Source organism: Impatiens glandulifera, chromosome 5 (genome assembly GCF_907164915.1).
Source record: "Impatiens glandulifera chromosome 5, dImpGla2.1, whole genome shotgun sequence".
Classification (NCBI taxonomy): Eukaryota; Viridiplantae; Streptophyta; class Magnoliopsida; order Ericales; family Balsaminaceae; genus Impatiens; species Impatiens glandulifera.
The window spans coordinates 8,471,167-8,492,285 of record NC_061866.1 but is presented as its reverse complement, the minus strand read 5'-3'; positions in this window follow the sequence as shown (position 1 = coordinate 8,492,285).

Here is a 21,119-nt window from a genome sequence, read left to right as displayed (position 1 = left end):
AATGGGAGACGATGGAACTGTTTTAAGGGAAATGTGTCTAACACATGCCTCGAATCAACATTATATCTGGTGATTTCGTTCTTTGTAATATTGTATTTATTTAATTTGTTTGTAACATCATTTATATATATATTTCTGTTATTTTTCAAGACAAGATTTCTAACGATCTTAAAACAATTTCATGTGCTAAGTTATTTAGTAGCTTGTGCCATTGAAATTTTTGTCTTTGATGTTTCAGGAATACGAGTTATGATGTTATAAACCAGATGATCGATTATTTCGATAAGATAAAGTTGTTAATCTAAAGGAATAGAAGAATCTACAAATAAAGATAAGTCTTTATTGTATATATATACTTTATTGTATATATATATATAATGTTAATTATTATTAATATTATTTGTATGAAAGCTTACATTTATAAGCTAATATTCTAAAGAAAAATGAGTATATTTATTATACAAACGTTTTTTAAAAAATAAATTAGAAAACAATAATTTATTTTATTTTTAAATAAATGTTTATTGGTTATTAAAATTATTAATAATAATGAATAAAAATAAGAAAGTAACTTATATGTTAGCTTTCAATTTTCAGAAAATTAATGGTGTTAAAATTAATTATAATTGAAACATATGGTTTCAGTTTTAAAATAATTAATTATTATTATTATTATATATATATATATTCTTAAATTAATTAAGTTTGATAATTAAAAGAATGTGATATTAAGATTAATAACTACGAAGAGATAATATATTTATATATATAAGTATATATATTGTCTTATATATTATATTTTGATTATGATGTTAAGTTAAATGTGTAATATATTTTATTTGTTGACAGAGTTTAGTCAAATATAAAATATAACTTGTCTCCGAAAAGAAGACAAATTGTTGTAAAAGTGCTAGAATGATTAAATGGCGCATTGGCGTAGTGGTTCAAAGTTCAGACGCAATTGTGCCAATGATTTCTTTATAGAAATCATATTTGTTAAAAGTCATTGATGTCGAAACCATTCCAAATTCTTGTGTAGAGATTAATGGGATCGATAACGATTACTTATAAGAAATCTGATTTGTCAAAATGATATTAATCATTATTGTTGACATAATTATAATTTCTCATGTAAAAAATTATAAAATGAATTAGGGATCTTAACGATTTCTTATGTAGAAATTTAATTTGCTAAAATAAATTTGTCATTTATATTTTGAAGTATTTTAATTTTTTTTATAGAAATTATGTGATTAATAATGAAAGAAAATGAAGGTCATATATATAATGAGATTAAATAAGTTGTTTGTGTTAGAACTTATTCTAATCATGTATTTAAAGAGACTCGGCTATGTTAGTCAAAATTTTATTCGCCAAAATTTGTCTTCGCCAAAATTTGTCTCGGTGAGAACAATTTCCCGATTTATTTTGAGCATGCATAGTTGCTTCACGTCGATTATTGTTCAAAACATGGCAATGTAAGTGATTCGATTAATATATGAAATATATTTGATTATGTGCTAATTGATTATTAATATAAATCATGCATATTAGCTAATAATATGATGATTCGTATTATTCATAATAAGTATGATTATCTAGAAATTTATATATATATATAGAGAGAGAGAAATGATTAGGTGAGGGAATTTGGTAAGGGAATTTGGTGAGGGAATGACGTGTCATAATCTTATTCGCTGAAAAAATCAAATAATTTTTCTCTTTTTTCTCTTTCCTCCCACTTTTACATTTTCCAACCAATGAAGGTGACGCCACGTCATTCCCTCACCAAATTCCCTCACTAAATTCCCTCACTCTATCACTCCTCATATATATATATATATATATATATATATATAAATTAAGATTTATTTTTTATCTATTTTTATTTTAATAGATAATTTTGAAGTTTGTCACAATTAATGTGTTCTTTGATTGACAAAGAATTGTTATAAAATGTTAAAGATCATCTAATTAATTAAGAAACGAATAATTGATGACATGAATATTTATTTTTATAATTAGTTAGTTTTATATTCGATTAAAGATAAATGATCAACATTCTAATTAAGTGTAATAATTAATATTTTAATTAATTATTATTTATTTTTTAAACGATATTTTTAATGATAAATGAAGTTGTATATATATTTGTTTAATAACATATATGACATATTATTTATCTGATTACGTTTCTATGTTATTGACTATGTATATATTATAGTTGTTTTGTCATCGTGGTGACTAAAATGAAAGAAGCAATAATATATAATATCATATATATGGATATATTAATTTTGGTTTAATATAATATATTTGATAATTTTGAAGTCAAATAATTACAAGCAAAGTATTGTTTGATTTGAGAATAATGTGGCAAACGTGCCGATATTACGGGATGCAAACGTACAACCGGAAATAAATGTTTAAGCGACTCCGATCAAAGATGCTTGAAACATCATGATTTCTTTTGTAGAAATCATGTGATATGGTGAATATTTATTTGATTAAATATTCTAATTTCTTTTATAGAAATTAAGTGTTGAAATAAATATGTTAATTGATTAAATATTTTTAATTTCTTATGTAGAGATTATGTGAAGAATGATTTATATATGAATAAACATTTTAATCTCTTGTATAGAAATTATATTTTATTCAATTAAATATTTATGATATAGTTATCTTATTCATTGTATGATAAGTATAACAAAAGAAATCTGTAAAAGAACTGTGTGAAAATTTCTTGATTAGAAAATCATTGATTTAAATCATACAAATGTGTGTGATTTAAAAAGGATACCAACACGAATGTGGGGGCAAATATTTTTATTGATTATAACACAAAAATAATTGTGTATATTATGATAAATAAAAAGATAATTTATTGTTAGAGAAATATGTTCTCTATAAAAGATAAAGTTGCGCAACTTTACAAAAAGAAAGAAAAATAACAAGAAAATGTCTTGTTTATATTTGCTGAGTTGGTGCTCAAATCGATATTTAAAATTTGAGGATTTTGAAATCAAGAAACGTGTCATATTTTGACATTATTTTCATAAAATTTTTGAAAAATCAATGTCTTCAAAAGGATTTTATGAAATAAATGAAAATGAAAGTTTATAAAGTCTTGATATGACTTATAACAAATTTTATAATAATGATATAAAAATTTGATCATATTTTTATTAAAAAGTAGATGTGACAATTATATATATCATGAAGACAATGAAAATTATTTCATTACGTGTCTTTTGTACGATATTTTTATCGTTGAAAATTACGATAAAAATGATTAAATTCATTAAGGATTTGAATTTCACTACACGAAATATCATGTTGTTATCAAATGATATATTGATATTATTAAATGAAAGACTTTACGTCTTAAAGTGAATATGTTTACACTTAGAAGTGCAATCTACGTATGGAAATCTTCTAAGAAATTTATGATGGATAGATTAAACGTTATAATCTATATTTTTGACTTATGTCGAAAAATAAAATAATTTTATGTAAAATATATAATCGTTTACACGAAGGCAGAATAGTTCAAAGACATTTTGTCTACTAGTTAGCCAAGTAAACAATATTTTCATAAAAAATTAAATGATAAGCATGTACGAATGACTATGTTTCTTATTAGAAGATGTTCCAAGGTTAACTAAGAATGTACCAACATAAATTTCTAATTATTGTGATAGTAATTGGAAATTGGACAAGCTTAGAGTCAGTGACAAGTCTAGACATACACGTCTTAGACAAATGTCATTAGACTATACTCTCTAATGGAGTTATCAAATTTGACTATGTAAGTCAAAGATAACATTGTGGATCCACTAATCAGATTATTGAATAGAGAGGTAGTTTGAAGTCTTTTGAGACATTAGCCTACTATAAGTTGGTATGAAGGAAAACCCAACCTATGCAGACTGGAGATCCCAAGAACTAGGTTCAATGGGACAACCTAATTGTAATGACTTGGAAAGTTATTGTAGAGGATTAATCCTATAACGAAACAATATATATATCTTGACGAGGATAAGCATATCGCTTTTAATGATTCTTTGTGAGCAAAGAGATCACCTATGTGAGAGAGAAGTGGGGCCGCTTCGAAAGAATTGCACGGCTCAATTCTAGACCCTCTCACAGAACCAGGCGCGTGTTCCATGGCCAAAATGGACACAACCATGAGAGCTTGACATGTATCAGGGAGAATTATATGTGAAAGTGTGTAATCGTTTACACAAATGGCAAAATAGTTCAAGGACATCGAGTCTACTAATCGGCTAGTAAAGTTATATACTTTCATAAGGGAAGGTTCAAAGGGTTACACCTACTTATCCTATGTACAATTCAACTGTTGAACCTTTCACCGGGTTAATCTTTCAATTTCCATTAATATGGGGGATTGTTGGAATTTTTAAACTAGTTCTATAAATTCCATTAATGAATGGAAATTAGAATGTGGGTAATAAAATTAAATCAAATTCACATTAAATTCAAACGTGAGTTAAAAGGTGAAATTTGATCCAAATGTTTGAATTAATTAATTTAAATTAATTAATTAAAATGCCTTGATGACCAATTAACAAAATGTTGTTAATTTGTAGCGTGACTTACATGAGTTTGTTATTATTATTAATTATTATGATAATTTAATATTATTATTAACAAATTAAAAAACTATGTAACGTGAGTATTGCAAAATAAATGTCTTCATTAATTTTGGCAAACAATTACCCTTCATTAAGAAGAAATATTAAGGCAAATGAAGAGGCAAACAATGCCAATCGTTGGATCAATTGATGATTTAATTCACTGTTTATTATTTCAACAATCTAAATAGTCATTCTATCCCACACCATCCAAAGGACAAAAAAATCACATCACTTCATCATTTCATTCTTTCTCACTCTAGAATTCCAAAAGTCTTCTTCTCGTTTTGTGAGTGTTCTTCGAGTTCTTTACTCGATATTTTCGTTGAAACCCGGTGATAGTTCAGGTACGCTGATCAAGTTCGACGAGTAGTGATTTCAGTGCAGAATCACTACTAGATTCGTTGTACCCTGGGAGACAGCCATCTACGATAAGCTCCAACACAAACGGGAGACAATGAAACTGTTTTAAGGGAAATGTGTCTAACAAATGCCTCGAATCAACATTATATCTGGTGATTTCGTTCTTTGTAATATTGTATTTATTTAATTTGTTTGTAACATCATTTATATATATATTTCTGTTATTTTTCAAGACAAGATTTCTAACATATATATCCTTATAGAATCTATTTTCTAATATATCCTTATAAATCTATTTTCTATGTCTCCTTCTATCTCACGTACTCTTACATACTCTTCAATCTCATGGTTGATAAAGGGAATTTGGGTGTAATTTTGAAGACTAAACTTTTCTAAAACTATCTTTCTTTTTCGTTAGATAAAAGTTAGATAGTTGTTTAATGAAAATTATCTTAAGATTGATGAATTTAATTATTAATTTTTGTATATTTGTAATAATAATTAATATTTTATAATATATATAATGATATATATATTTTTTATTTACTTAACCTTCAAATATATGAATAAATTACTTAAATATAAAAATAATCTATTTTAAAATAAATTAATTTTTAATAATATAACTTTAAAATTTTACTACAATAAATAATTATATAAATATTTTTCAGTATATTATTTCTTTTTTACTTTTTACATTTTTTCATAAAGAATTAATTAAATAAATTACTTTTTATTTTTTTATTTATATACTCTATTTTATTGTCTATTTTTATTCATTATTTAATTTATTCAATAAAAGAATTTATAAAAATTAATTTATTAATTTTTTTAACAATTATAAAATAAAAAAAAAATATAATATTATAATAAGGTTGTAAAATATCTTATACATTTTTAATCTTTTTTATTAATCTTTTGTTTATTATGTATTATTTAAAAATTATAATTAATATTAAAAAATAATATTATATTATTTTAAATAAAAAATAAGATGAATATATATATATATATATATATATTATATATATATATTATATATATATATATATATATATATTATATATATATAATATATATATATATATATATATAATAAATTTATCATGTCAGTATTTGTATGTAAAATATAAAAAAAGATATATATATATATATATATATATTTAAATTTTATTATTATAATTTTATATAAATATAAAAATTAGTAAGAGAAATTAAGACAAATAATAATAATAAAAATTAAAAAATGAGAGATAATGAATACATAAATATTAAAATGTGACTAAGTAAAACAAACGCTAAACATTAAGATTATAAATTTAAAGGATAGAGTAAAAGATGTAGAAAGGCAAAAATATATTTGGTGGTAAATTTTTAGGTTTACCTTCAAATAATTTGACTTACAAATAACCACTCATAATCCACTCATAAGCGGAATCAAAATCAAACAAAGTTGGAGTCTGTAATTATATTTCTGTCATTTCAGAAAAAACAATGAGTTTAGTTTTGAATTTGTTAGGTTCTAATTGATTTCAGTACTGAAGTTTTGTGATAAAACTTGTTTTGGTAAAAAAAATTGAAATTAGTTGCATTTAAATTTTTTGGTCAGACTATGACCCTTTTAGGTGAAAGTTTTTAAAATTAATTTTTAAGTTTGTAATTGTCTGAGGCCTTTTTTTTTTAAATGTGTACGAGATCTCATACACATGTGTAGCAGTTAAATGAGAGATTCTCTAATTCTATCGAGAATCTTGAACTTGTAAATTATATTGGTCACTTGAAGGAGGATGATACACGTTCAGAAGAGGCAATGACAATGGTGGGTTGTTTCAGTCTCGTATTGACAGTCTCATATTGACATGTTCTTAGATAGTGAGTCGATATTTTGGGGGGTTGCTAATATTTTTCAAAAGGTACTTATGTGGAGTTGTTCAGATCATATACATATTATATTAGAGCGTAGGGTTGTAGATAAGTCGTGTCGCCCTTTTAGGTTTGAGAATAAGTGGCTGAATAGGGATGGATTTGTGACGCGTATGTAAGATTGGTGGGGGTCTCAAGTTCCTTCCGGTTCAACATCATTGAAACTATTTATGAATTTGAAGAACTTACGTAAGCTACTAAAAAGTTGGTATGTGGGTGAACGTGCAATATTTTGTGCAAAGGTAGATAATTTATGTACTAAGATTAATGTTCTCGATGAGGTGAAAGAGGTTCGTGACATTTTGACGGATGAGGTTAACTCTCGTATTTTGCTAGTTAGTAATCTTCTTGATATATGTAAAGAAGAAGAGATCGGGGCTAGGCAACGCAACAGAGCTATTTGACTGAGAGTTGGGGATAAAAATACAAAATTCTTTCAACGGGTCTCGAAGGCGCAGGCTAGGAACGATGCAATTAACTCAATTTTGTGCAGAGTGTTGTCTATGATGGTGAGCCTGCGATTTCAAATAGCATTGTGCAATTTTATAAAAATTTATTCAAGGAACAAAATAGGGTTAGACCGAAGTTTGATGGTGTGAATTTTTCCACTATTAGTGTGGAGCAAAAGGACACATTGGAAACTCGTTTCACGAAAAAAGAAGTGGAGGCAGCGGTAATGGGTTATGGGAGTGATAAGGCCCCGAGAAGTGATGGATTTACTGTAACCTTCTTTAAAAAATGTGATTTTTTTCTCAAAAATGATATCATGGAAGCGATCGAACATTTTTATAATTAAATTCTCATCATTTGACAAGAGTTGGAACTCTTCCCTAATCTGCTTGATTCGCAAAGCTCCCAGAACTATTGATGTGAAAAATGTTAGATCTATTAGTCTTGTTTCATCTTTCTACAAGATTGTATCTAAATGTTTGGCGAATAGACTACAAGGAGTTCTTGATTCAGTGATCTTGACAAATCAAATGCCTTTTATTAAAGGTTGCCAAATTTTTGATGCGTCCCTTATTGCAAATGAATGTATTGATTCATCAAATTTCAGAGGAGATAAGTGCGCCTTTGTGAAACTTTATATTGAAAAGGCCTATGATCGTGTTAATTGGGAAGTTTTATTCGATGTATGGGTAGAATGGGTATGAGAGAGAAGTGGATAGATTAGATCAAATTTTGCGTATCGACATTAAGTTATATGTAATTGTGAATGGAAGCCTTATAGGTTTTTTCAAAAGCTCGAGGGGAATCAGGTAGGGTGATCCTCTTTCCCATTTCCCGATCATTGTCATGGAAGTTTTTTCAAGAATGTTGGCTTTCGCCGAGCATGCTAGCCTAGTTAAAGGAGTGGATTGTGGGATGAGGAGGTCTCCATTTTTCATTTCTCGTTGCTTTTTGTGGACGATACTTTATGCATGATTCAATCCACTCACAAAAATTTCAAGCATATTCGGGATATTCTCTGGTTGTTTGGAGCATGTTCTGTATTGCGGGTTAACCTCGATAAGTCAGATCTTTTTCTCAAACTCCGCATCCAATAGAAGTAAGATGACACTTTCGAGCATCTTGGGCTTTAGGATGAGATCAATTCCGTCTACATATCTTGGGATGCCTTTAGGTACTAAAACCCATTTTAAAGTTTCTTGGATCCGATCATCGCCAAAATGGAAAGAAAATTACCAATCTAGAAGAGAATGATGATTTTAAAAGGTGTGCGTTTGGTTCTCATCAAAAGTGCTTTAGAATCTATGTCTACTTACATGATGTCTCTATTTCTTATACTTAAAAGTGTGTCTGTGAAAATGGAAAAAAGTATTTTTAAATTTCTTTGGGGGTCCTCTAAGTCATTCTTCTGTCATTTGGTAAGTTGGGATATTGTGAAGAAATTTAAGTACCAAGGGGCTTGGGTATACGAGATTTGACTTTGTTTAATAAAGCTCTTTTTATCAAAATGGTGTAGTAGATACTCCTCGGATCCTACCTCTTTATGGGCTACTATGATTAGATGCAAGTATGAGCACGATTGGTCTGACTAGTTCACAAAACCTATTAATCGGGCAGGAGGATGCATTATTTGGAGTGACATCTCATTAATGTGGAAGTCTTTTCGTGGACAATGCAGATTTTCGGTTGGTGATGGCTCTTCGATTAATTTTTGGGATGGCATATGGTGTAGTGTTAGAAGTCTTTCCTCATCGTACCCGACCCTTGCCTCCATTGCTATATGTAGAGATGCTAAAGTCAAAGATATGTTTGACGCGAGTTCTAATGGTTTTGCAATGAGAATCAGATATAAGAGAAGACTAAATGTTGAAGAGTTAGCTTCACATGATAGAGTGTTGAATTTGGTGGGACGTAATGAAGTGAATCATTCTTTGTGTGATATATTGCGTTGACAATATATTGATAATTTTAAGGTTAGTCATTATTACTTTTTAATTACGGAGAATGCTCCTTATGATCTCATATGGGAGAATTGTGGGACGTTAAATTCCCATCGAAGATCTCATTCTTTGGATGGAGTGTCATGCATGGAGAGATTTTAACAGATGATAAATGTATGAAAAAATGGTGTATTATGGCAAGTCGTTGTAGAAAAGAGGTGGAGTCGGCGTCTCACTTACTCTTACATTGTGATGGAGTGATTGCGATTTGGAGCTTATTATGGAACATGAATGGTATGCAATGGGTTATGCCGGAATCCATTGTTAGTTGTTCGGAAGTTTGGATAGAGACGATGAGTTCAGTTGGTCTGAGTCATTGAGCCCTATCCCGCTTATCTTCTAGTAGACCATTTGGCTTGAAAGAAACTTTTTCTTTTTTTTTTATCATTGGTGAACTATTTTGTGTTGTACTTTTTTTAAATGATTTTTCTTTCCATTTTTATAATGCTTTTGTCATAGATCTTAAACGACTCTCATTTATATCATTTTGCGTTAATCATTTTCAAAAAAAAATTTAAGTAACATTTTGATTTATGTTGATATCTTAGTTTTGTGTTTACGATATATGGTCAGTTTGATTATGAGAAATAAAATTTGTTTGAATCTCGATAGGACTTATATATGGTTATCCATTTCTTTTTCTAAATAACATGTCAATTTTTACTTTATATTTTGAGGTATATAATAAAACTAATAATTTATGTTAGTTGCAATAGAAAGTAATTTTTTTTGTAAGTGAAACAAATAAATTTAATTTCTGGTGTGATAAATTTCAACATATATAAACAATTGAAGATTTATAAGTGTTATTAATTGTCTCTTGTTGTTGAAAAAAAGCCAAAAGCAAATATGATTAGGTTCGATAGATCCAAAAGTTTAGAAAAATCTAAAAAAATAATAACAAACAAATTAGGGATAAAACGAATAAATAAATATAGATTTTAATTATATTTTATGAATCAGATAAGCAAATAGTGAATTAAATTACAAAAATTAAGATATTTTGGGACATATCACATTTCTATCGTAAAATAAATTCGGTATATAAATATGAGGAGATAATATATATTTTGTTTTACTATTCTTCAAAGACGAGATTGATAATTGTTGAAAAACGAATATAGATCTGAGACTAATCAAGATAAATGAGAGATGAAGTATCAACAAAGTATACATGAAAATAACACAAGATTTATGTTGGAACCCAAAACGAAAAAACCACGAGCAGAAGATGAAATTTTTCATTAAGGTTATTTAGAGAAAGAATAATAATGAAAAATATTTTGTGTATTATAAAACCTTAATTAAGACCATATACTTTTTTTGGGGAGAGGGGGGAATGTGTCCACAAGGAGTTAAATACATAGCTCGCAAACATACTTAACCATTCAATCAGGCGCAAAACTTGCCGCCTGACGGGCACGAACCTAGGACCTCTCAAGGAGGTTGTGAATATCCACCTTTTGTTGCCTCTAGGCTAGAAGAGGTGATTAATACCATATATTTATATGTCACATTATTGGGCCTAAATGCCCAAATATTAAATAGTTAAGATTTCTTTTATACCATGAGCCTAAGCCTAGGCCCTGGTCAAAACACATATAGGTCACCATAACTCTAATAATTTACACCTTGACACAGATCTAGTATGTCAAAAAAATTAATCTTCAAAATATAGACAACAACCATAATAGTCTACACCTCTTCTACAAACCCCAATGGGCTTACTCAACAATCAAGACCAACTAAGTTCGAGCAATGCTCAAACTTAGCAACGAGGAACGCATTTATCATCATATATATCAACATGATTATAAACAATACTAATTTTGCTCACATTAATATCACCACGAGAAATGACATCACGTACAAAATGATATCGTACATTAATAGACTTAGTCTTTCATTAAACATCTAATCTTTCGTTAGAAAATAACACTTTCACAGTCACAAAAGGCTGTCATCTTCAATAAATCTTTCTTGAGTTTCTCGAATAGGCCTTTCAACCAAATAATTTATTTGCAAGCTTCTGTAATGACCATGTACTACGTCTTAGTATACATCGCGATTGTACTCTATAGAGTAGCTTTCAAAAACAACACAACCACCAATACATAAAATAAAATATGTTGGAGATCTTCTTCTACAAAGATCGTCATCATAATTAGAGTCGACATAATTGACAACTCCATATCTAGTCTTCCCAATCTGTAGGTGAACATCCGTTAAACATCTCAAATAACATAAGATCCACTAAACTATTCTCCAAGACTCTTTACCTGTATTTTCAAGATATCTGCTAACTACACTTACTAAATATGTAAAATTTGGTAGAGTATAGACCATTACATACATAAGTGACCCAACTACAGTGGAATATGTAACTCTTGACATATACTTGATATCCTCGTTAGACTGAGGTAACATAGTAGAAAAGAGTTTAAATTGAGTTATTAATGGGGAACTCATGGGACTAACATCATTCATATTGAATCGACAAATGACTTTCTCAATATACCCTTTCTAACTTAGGTATAATTTTTTTAGTTGATCTATCTCTAGATATCTCCATTCCGAGTATTTTCTTTGCAACTCTTAAATCTTTTATATCAAGTTTTCTGCCAAATTGAATTTTTACCTACTTTATTTTCTTATATTCATTAGTCGCTATTATCATATCATCAATATCGTTACCAATTTTAAAATAGACACAACTATCAAAATTAATTTTTTTTTTAAGTCATGAGTAATCATAAAATAATCCAATATTATATACCACAACATTGACGATTGTTTTAAACCATATAGGGATTTTTTCAAATAACATACACAGTTTGTCCTAAGACTGTAAATCCCTCAAGTTGATTTATATAAATTTCCTCATCTAGATTCTCGTGTAGAGATGCGGTCTTCACATCTAATTGCTCAAGTTCCAAATTATGCATCGCCACGATGCGAAGCAATGCTCGAATTGAAGTATGCTTCACAGGTGGAGAAAACACGGCAGTAAAATCATTCTCTGAAATTTGACTGTAACTTTTCGCAACCAGTCTCGCTTTAAACCTTGCATCTATAATTCCAGATGTACATTCTTTTATTTTATACACCCACTTACAACAAATAATAACTTCTTTCATATAAGTAATTTTATGAGGTTCCACGTACCATACTTAGGAAGAGATTTCATCTCTTTTGGATGAAAATCATCCACTTGTTAGAATCATCACAAATGACTACATCAAAATATGAAGGAGGTTCTTCATAATAATCAATATCTTCTACAACACTCAATGCATTAATATCCAATTCAGCTTCATCAAGTCTTTGAGGAGATCTAATATTATGTCTAGCTCTGTCAGTAGCAATAGAATATTGTGTTGGTGTAGGCGATGATTAAGTATCAAATAACTCTGGTGTAATTAACGGTAGTTTTTCTAGTTCAAATTCTGATCTGCTCACAAATTCTACATGTGTGCTAGATTCTTGTTGAATCTTATTATCAAAAGTGCTAGATTCTTGGTAAACATTATCACCATAAGTTCTAGATCATTACTGAATTTTATTGTTAGAAGATATAGATGATGTAGCATGTAACATAGGTGTTTCATTGAAAGTAACATCTCGACTAATTATTACATTTCTAGTTTTCGGACAGTACATCTTGTACCATTTACATTAGATTTATAACCGATAAAAATACACTTAACAAATTAAGTCTCCTAATTTTTCTTGATCAATATTAGCATATGCAGAACAACCAAAAATTCTAAAATCAGAATAATTTGAGGAAATACGATACCATACTTCTTGCGGAGTCTATTTATAAATTGCAGTTAACAATAAACGGTTAGCAAGAAAATATGTTAAAACTGTAGCTTTAGCCCAAAAAGTCCTTGATAAATTAACATTAAAGAGCATACAATGTATATTCTCCATCAAAGTTATATTCATCCTCTCTATCACACCATTCTATTGTGGATTCTATTGTGACCAAGTCGCATATGCCACAATTTAGTGACATCATCATATAATGAAGAGGTGGCAACAACGACATCTCCTAAAATGGTAGAGTCTTTCAAAACATGTTAGATTTTCTTTCATCCTTCATCACGACAAAAATACCTCTACTAATCTTTATCACTCCACCTTCAGTAGTGTAATTGTACCATTTTATATCGAGAGTACTAAGAGAAATTATATTTCTTTTTAAACTAGGAACATGTCTTACATCACCAATTGTCTAAGTAGCTTTATTAAATATCTTGATTTTTATTGTTTCGTATACCCACAACCTTACAAAATGAATTGTTTCTCATCATTACAACACCTTTAGAAATAGTGTCATATGTTGAAAATCAGTCCCGATTGGGACACATATGATATGTATAGTCAGAATCGAGTATCCATTCATCTTGTGATCTCGCATCTCTAACAGAAGGTATGAGGAGTTCACTATCTTTAGCTTCAACAATACTAGTTTCGTCGAAATTTACAAGCTATTTTTTAGTTGAATTAATGCATATTTTCTTACATTTATTTCGTAACGTCTAACACTCAAATTTTATGTTGCCTCCTTTTTGAAGTAATTGTAAGTCTTCTAAGGTTTTCTTATGATCACATTTTGAACCCTTTTTTTGGGTTCTTACTCGAGCAATAAGCCCTCTGTTGGTCCATCATAATGATTAAAGATGTTCATCTATTTTTTAGAGAATAATGCATCATAAACATCATTCTTTTTGACAACATCACAACTAAATAGAATAGTATCACGAAACATGATGTACGATGGAGACAAAAAATTTAGTATCAAAGCTAAATCTTCATCACCATACTTGCATTCAAAATATTCTAAATCAGCAACAATTTTTTAAATACTGATAAATGCTCTTGTAGAGACGTATTTTCTAGTATACAATGAAAATATAATTGTTTCTTCAAATGTAACTTACTAGTAAGACTTTTTGTCATACATAGTTGTTTTAGCTTCATTCATAACTCAACATCACTCTTCTCCTTTAGAACATTCTATAGAATATTGTTCGGTAGATTAAGATGTATATGAGACATAGCTTTGCGATCCTTCCTCTTTTTCTCTTCTATTGTCCACGAACTGAACATCTTATCATAGCTTAATAAAGTTTTGTCCAAATCTATTTGAGTAAGAATAATTTTCATCTTTACTTTCCATAGAGAAAATCTACTCTTGAGATCCAACAACGAAATATCATACTTCATGCTCAATATCTCCGAAAAACAAATATAGTCTCAGAATAAAAAAATCTCAAAGTTTTAATACCAATTGTTGAAAAATGGCTATAGATTCAAGACTAATCAAGATAAATGAGAGATGAAGTATCATCAAAATAAGTATAATAACATAATATTTACGTAAAAACTCAAAACGAAAAAATCATGGTTAGAAGAAATTTTTCACTATGTTGTCAAAAATATTATAACTTAAAGAGAGAAAAATAATGACATATTTTGTGTATTATAAAACATTAATTAAGACCATATATTTATAAATAACATAATTGAACTTAAAAGTCAAAATATCAAACATTTAAGATTTCTTTTATTGCACCGCGTCCAAGCCCCGTCAGAACTCATTTGGGTCACCATAAATCTAACAATAGTGAAGCGATGTTGCATATCTTTATAACATTCGGCTAGGGGACGGGAAATGCACTCTATTCTGGCACGACCCCTGGTTCGAAAACCAGCCTATCATCCACAAGTAGGAGTTTAAAAATACTTGTATCAGAAGGGATTGCGCAGAAGCGAAAATCAGAGACATTAAAGACGAGAATTGGGACTCACTCCTGAGAAGAAATCCAGAAGGACAGAGGATACTTAATCATATAAGTAACATACAACTACATGACAGACCGGATATTCATGAATGGAAAGCTAAGGACAATGGGAAGCTGGTATTGAAGAAAATATGGGAGGTAACCCGGGAAAAAGCGTAGAAAGTAGAATGGGCTCCTCTTGTATGGTCAACAAAGATTATCCTTCGACGCATGTTCATCCTATGGCTCGCCTTCTTGGAAAGACTCGGCACTCGTGATCGTATCAACAAATATATAAGCATCCTGGACGCGAGCTGTCTTCTATGCAGAGGAAATGAAGAAACCATAGATCACCTATTCGGGAGCTGCTGTATTGCTTCGGAGCTTTGTGACAGATTCTATAAAAGTCTAGAACTGGTCAGTTTCCTGAGCGAATGGAATGAAATCATAGAAGCGACACTACTCAAAGCCAAGGGAAATAGATTTGCAATAAGTGTGTTCAAGTGCGGCTTTGGAGCAGTGATGTATAACATTTGGCAAGAACGGAATGCAAGGGTATATGGAAGAACTCACAAGAGCGTTGAAGAGTTATGGAAAAATATTATATCGGATTGTAGCACCCTCGCGGGAACGTGGAGAAGAATTTCAAGCACGGAGCAGAACTGAAATACCTGCATGAATTGGAATTTACCGTTTTTTAAACTCACTAGAATTGAAAACATTGTAATCAGATAATTTATTTACGTTTTTAGCTTTTTAGCTTTTATTCAGAATGTTACGACTTCAAAATCATTCTAGGTCTGTCTAGACTGATCTCTTAAACTCGTGATTTTTTTCTCGTTTTTGGGAATTTTTAATGAAATGACGCTAAGTCGTTTTTCTAAAAAAAAAAACTAACTAACAATAGTGATGGTGGGGTTTTCGTCGTCATTAGTGTCATCATCTTTAGTTGTGGCGTCTGGGGCAGGATTCGTGCCAGAGAAAAAGCTAAACAGTTGATTTTCTTTAAGAATCAGTATTATTTGCGATTTCTAAAAAGCAGAATTGTGATCTAATTTTACCGAGATAGATTGTAATGAAGAAAATGGATGGCATTGGTTGGTTTCATCCATTTTAGAGAATCGTGAATATGAGATACCAAATTAAAATAAATAGTATAGATAATATTTTTGAGTACATTCTAAGTAGTTTTATACACTATGATTACAATAATTAAATTACAATAGTAACGTTTGATGTTCTCAAAAGTATTTTGATAAATAGGAAAAATAAAGATTATCTTGACTCTTTGATTTTTGATAAGTGTCTTTGAATTGCTGTCTCTTTAACATATCTATATATATATAATGATGCTTAATTTTTAAAGTGTCCGGATTGCCAGGTCGAGATCTGTGGTTAATTTGGATACTTGGGTCGGATTGTGGGTTGACCCGTTTTTAAATTTAAAACGGTTAAAAATAAAATTAAAAATGCTAGAAGTATGTTTCGAACTTGCAACCTAACAAAACAAGTACAACTCTTTAACCAATTAGGCTACAAAGACTTTATATTTTAAATTCAACACCAAATTTGATAAACGCGAGACGTTTTAATATTAATATAAGTTCAACTTTTTAACTAACTAATCTATATATATATATAATGATGCTTAATTTTTAAAGTGTCCGGATTGCCGGGTCGAGAGCTGTGGTTAATTTGGATACTTGGGTCGGATTGTGGGTTGGCCCGTTTTTAAATTTAAAACGGTTAAAAATAAAATTATAAATGCTAGAGGTATGTTTCGAACTTGCAACATAACAAAACAAGTACAATTTTTTAACCAACTAGGCTATAAAGACTTTATATTTTAAATTCAACACCAAATTTGATAAACGCGGGACGTTTTAATATTAATATAAGTTTAACTTTTTAACTAACTAATATATAATGATGTTGAGTAAATGGATAATTCGGTCGGATTGTGGGTTGACTCACCCATAAACTTAAAACGGTTAAAAATAAAATAAAAAATGTTATCCGTAATTTTTTTTCACGGTTTTTATATTATTACTCGTGCAAATGCACGGGCTAAATGCTAGTTTAACTTGTAACACTTCAATGTTATAATTTAATTTGTATTTGTGTTGATTTTTTATGAAGTGTAACCCTCATGCTCACCATAGAAAAATAATTAAGAAACACACTTATAAATCAACCCATCAAATAAAAATCACATAAACAACAACACATAAACGAATGAAACAACTTGAGTTTGGAGGTGTGGAGATGAAAGATGACTATGTCTGAGCTAACTTAAAATTTTCATTAAAAACTATAAGACGTATTATTTTGTGTTTATTACTTTCTTCAACATGGTAAAAGGTACATCTTCTTTCGCTAATTGACAACAAATGAGGACTATTTAACATGGTATGTGTGTGTGAAAGAGGGTGAGGGGAGTACGATTGATTATTTAATTAATCACAAAGGCACTTGCTTTCCTACCCCACTTCATTTAGGTTCTTCTTCTAAAGCTAGGCTGGCCAATCTTTGAAGATTATTTGTGGGTCACATCTTGGCCTTTTGGGGTTGGCGTGGCAATTTTATGATCATTTCTCTACCTCTCTATTTCATTATATGGATGTAGTCATATGAGGACCCTTGAAATCTGTTTGTATGCCCCCAAAGAGCGGGTTGGACATTACTATTGGGCATTATATGGAAAGCCACCATTCTACATAGGTGATATGTATAACATGGCCAAATATATAATATTATTGTCAATTAAATCATTATGAGAATTCCATCCTCTCCCTATTTATTTTGTTCCCTATAAATTTGTCCTTCCCAAATGTTCATATAAATGTAGTAGTACCCATTATAAGACTCCTACTATATTTTATCCAAATTTTAAATTTTTGGAATTGGTAGCTACTAGAGAGTTGAGTAATGAATATCTTTCTCTTTGCTACCTTCTTATTTGACACCATTATAGATTTTCTTTTTTTCCTCAATAAAACTTTAATTTTATTATCCTTTATTCACTTTTAATTGAATTTTTTCAAGCATCTCATTGATTTATACACATTAGCTTCTCTATGAAAGGGAACAACGTACCACAACCCTGGCTGGGGTAAGTTTTTCCTCAATCGATCTGTTAGACTCTTCAAATCCTTATTGGTGAATTGGTCATTTGTAAGTGACTTGACTTGGGGGAGCTCATTCGCATTGCCAAATTTTATCACATAGGTAGCATACTATATACATGTTCGTGTCATTTTGGGTAGAATCCCCGAGAATCTCCACTTTTCCGCCATTTGATGGGAAATGGGATTCATGGTCGTGCACAATCTAATAAAAAATACGTCGTCGTCATCATTATCTTTCTCTTTTTCCTCATCATTGATCTCATGGTAACTTGTTTTCCATGTGGTTCCTCTCCATCTCCAAAAATCAAGACGGGGAGACTTGAGGTTCTGATCTGGGTTCAATTGAAAATTAGGATGGAATTATAAAAGAATGGATTATGTTCCTTGTGGGCGACTTGATGTGAGGACTCTCCAAACTCTTAGGATGAAACTTTCACTATTGACAATGACATATGTTAAATATGAGAGAAAATAATGACAACTTATTCATCTTATACAAATAAACTCTAATTAAGATAACCTATTTATAGGTCAAATAATTGGACATATCAGCCTTCGCACATGAGTCTAGGCCGGACCTTCGTCAAAACCTATCTAGATCACCATAATTATAATAATCTAAATTTTTACATGTAACAATTATGTCAAAAGAAGGTAGAGTTCAAAAACATTACAAAACCATATCAATCTCAACCTCTTCCAAAAGCTCATATTACCTCCAATGGCAACAAAGCTAGAGCAATACTCAAAATTAGCAACGGAGAATGCCTAGGTAATTTGATATTATCATGATTATTAAAAATACTAGTTAGCATTGTGCATCAATGTTTAGTTCTTACATGGAATATTTGATATTTCATTAAAAAAAATAGCATTGACTATAAAAAATGATTTTATACGCTACAAATTCTTTTTTACTCCCTGAATTGACATTTCATCCAAATAGTTTTATTAATAAACTTCTATAACGATTTATTATTCTTATGTAATGGACAACACAACGATAATATAGAGTAGCATTTCAACTAATAACACAACCACCAATATAAAAAAAAATAATGTAAGCAATCTTTTTCTATCAAGATTTCTAGCATAATGAGAATCGGCATAACAAATAACTTTATCTTTAGTTCTCCCAAATTGTAGATGAACATAGGTTGAACCTCTAAATATTGTAAAATTTATTAAACTAATCTTCACTGATTTTTACATGGATTTGACATGTGTTGTAAACTATACTTGCTAAATATGTCAAATATGATTCGAATATAATTCATTGCATACATAAGTGATCCAACTACACCAAAATATGTAACTTGACATTTACTCAATATCCTTGTTGGAACGAGGTGGCATAGCAAAATAGAGTCCTACAAAGGACTTTCTCAATTATACCCTTCTAACCTAACTATAATTTTTGAGTGGCTCTATCTCTAAAAGTTTTATTCAAAATATTTTCCTTACAACTCCTAAGTCGTTCATATCAAACCCACTTCCAAGTTACACTTTACCTTCATTATCTCATTTTAAACAATAGTCACTATCAGCATATCATTAACATATAAGATCATCTTATAACAAACTCTAAAATATAAACAAATATGAAATTACTTCTCGTAAAATCATAAAAGAATCAAATACTTTAAACCAATGTTTTTTCTATTACTTTAAACCAAAGAAGAGTTTCTAAAAATTTCAGTTAAATTATCGTATCTCTTAAATTTATTTTAACACTCAAATTTTTGTGACCTCTTTTCTTGCCATAATAGTAAGTCTTTCAATATTTCCTAAACTTTGATTTGCCAAGGTGTTTATTTTAAAATTCTTTTTTTTAGTTCTCTCTCGATATTAAGTTCATTTGTCAACTATCAAAATGACTAATTAACCATGTTTCATCTCCTTAGAAAATAATGTACTATAAATATTATTTGTTATGAGAATATTACGACAATCATGAGCTATTTAGTAAAATTTTGGTTTTATTTACCTTCAGATAAAATTCATGCTATTTGTTGTCTCACAATAATGTGACATATGAACCAATTTTAAAAAAGAAACTTGTTTCAAAGTTGGAGAACTCATATAACTCAATCCTATAAATTCATACACTTATCTAGTATTCAGTTTGCCTCGATTTGGTTCTTCTCTCGAGGCCCGCACCGAACAGTGATTTACCCTTAGATGTCCAGTTAACTATTGCGCCTCTATTAGATTACTCCTGACTGTTACAACTTTTACAAATAAATGGAAGATCTGCAGTGCAGTAATGAGAAAAACGGCAGATTTGCAATAATGAGAAAAAAATATTTGCAATAATGAGGAAGATAGAATATTTGTAATAAATCTAATTAAATTAAAAAATTAAGAGTTTTTTTTTATTTTATTATAAATAACATGTATGTTACTCTTATTAGAGAAGGAGAAAAATAATAGAGAGATAACAATTCTTTAAATTTCTTTTAAGATATTAAAGATTTTATAAAAAAAAATCTCCAAGTCTTGTGAGTGATTCTCTTCCTGGGCCAATATTTGGTATCAGAGCATCAGGTGAATGCCAAAAATCATCCGTTGGGATCAAATGTCGAAGGGTGCAGGATCATCAGGGGCGCATCAAAACAATGACATATTCCATTATCCGCAGTTAATGCATACGAACTACATCAGTTGAGTGATTCGTGTACAAACTATGATGCAGGACTTAGGAGTGTGGGAGACAATCGAGTCAGTAGAAGGTACAAAGATTGATGTCTGACTCGATAAGAAGACGAGATCGCATCTTCTACAAGCACTTCTAGATGATCTTCT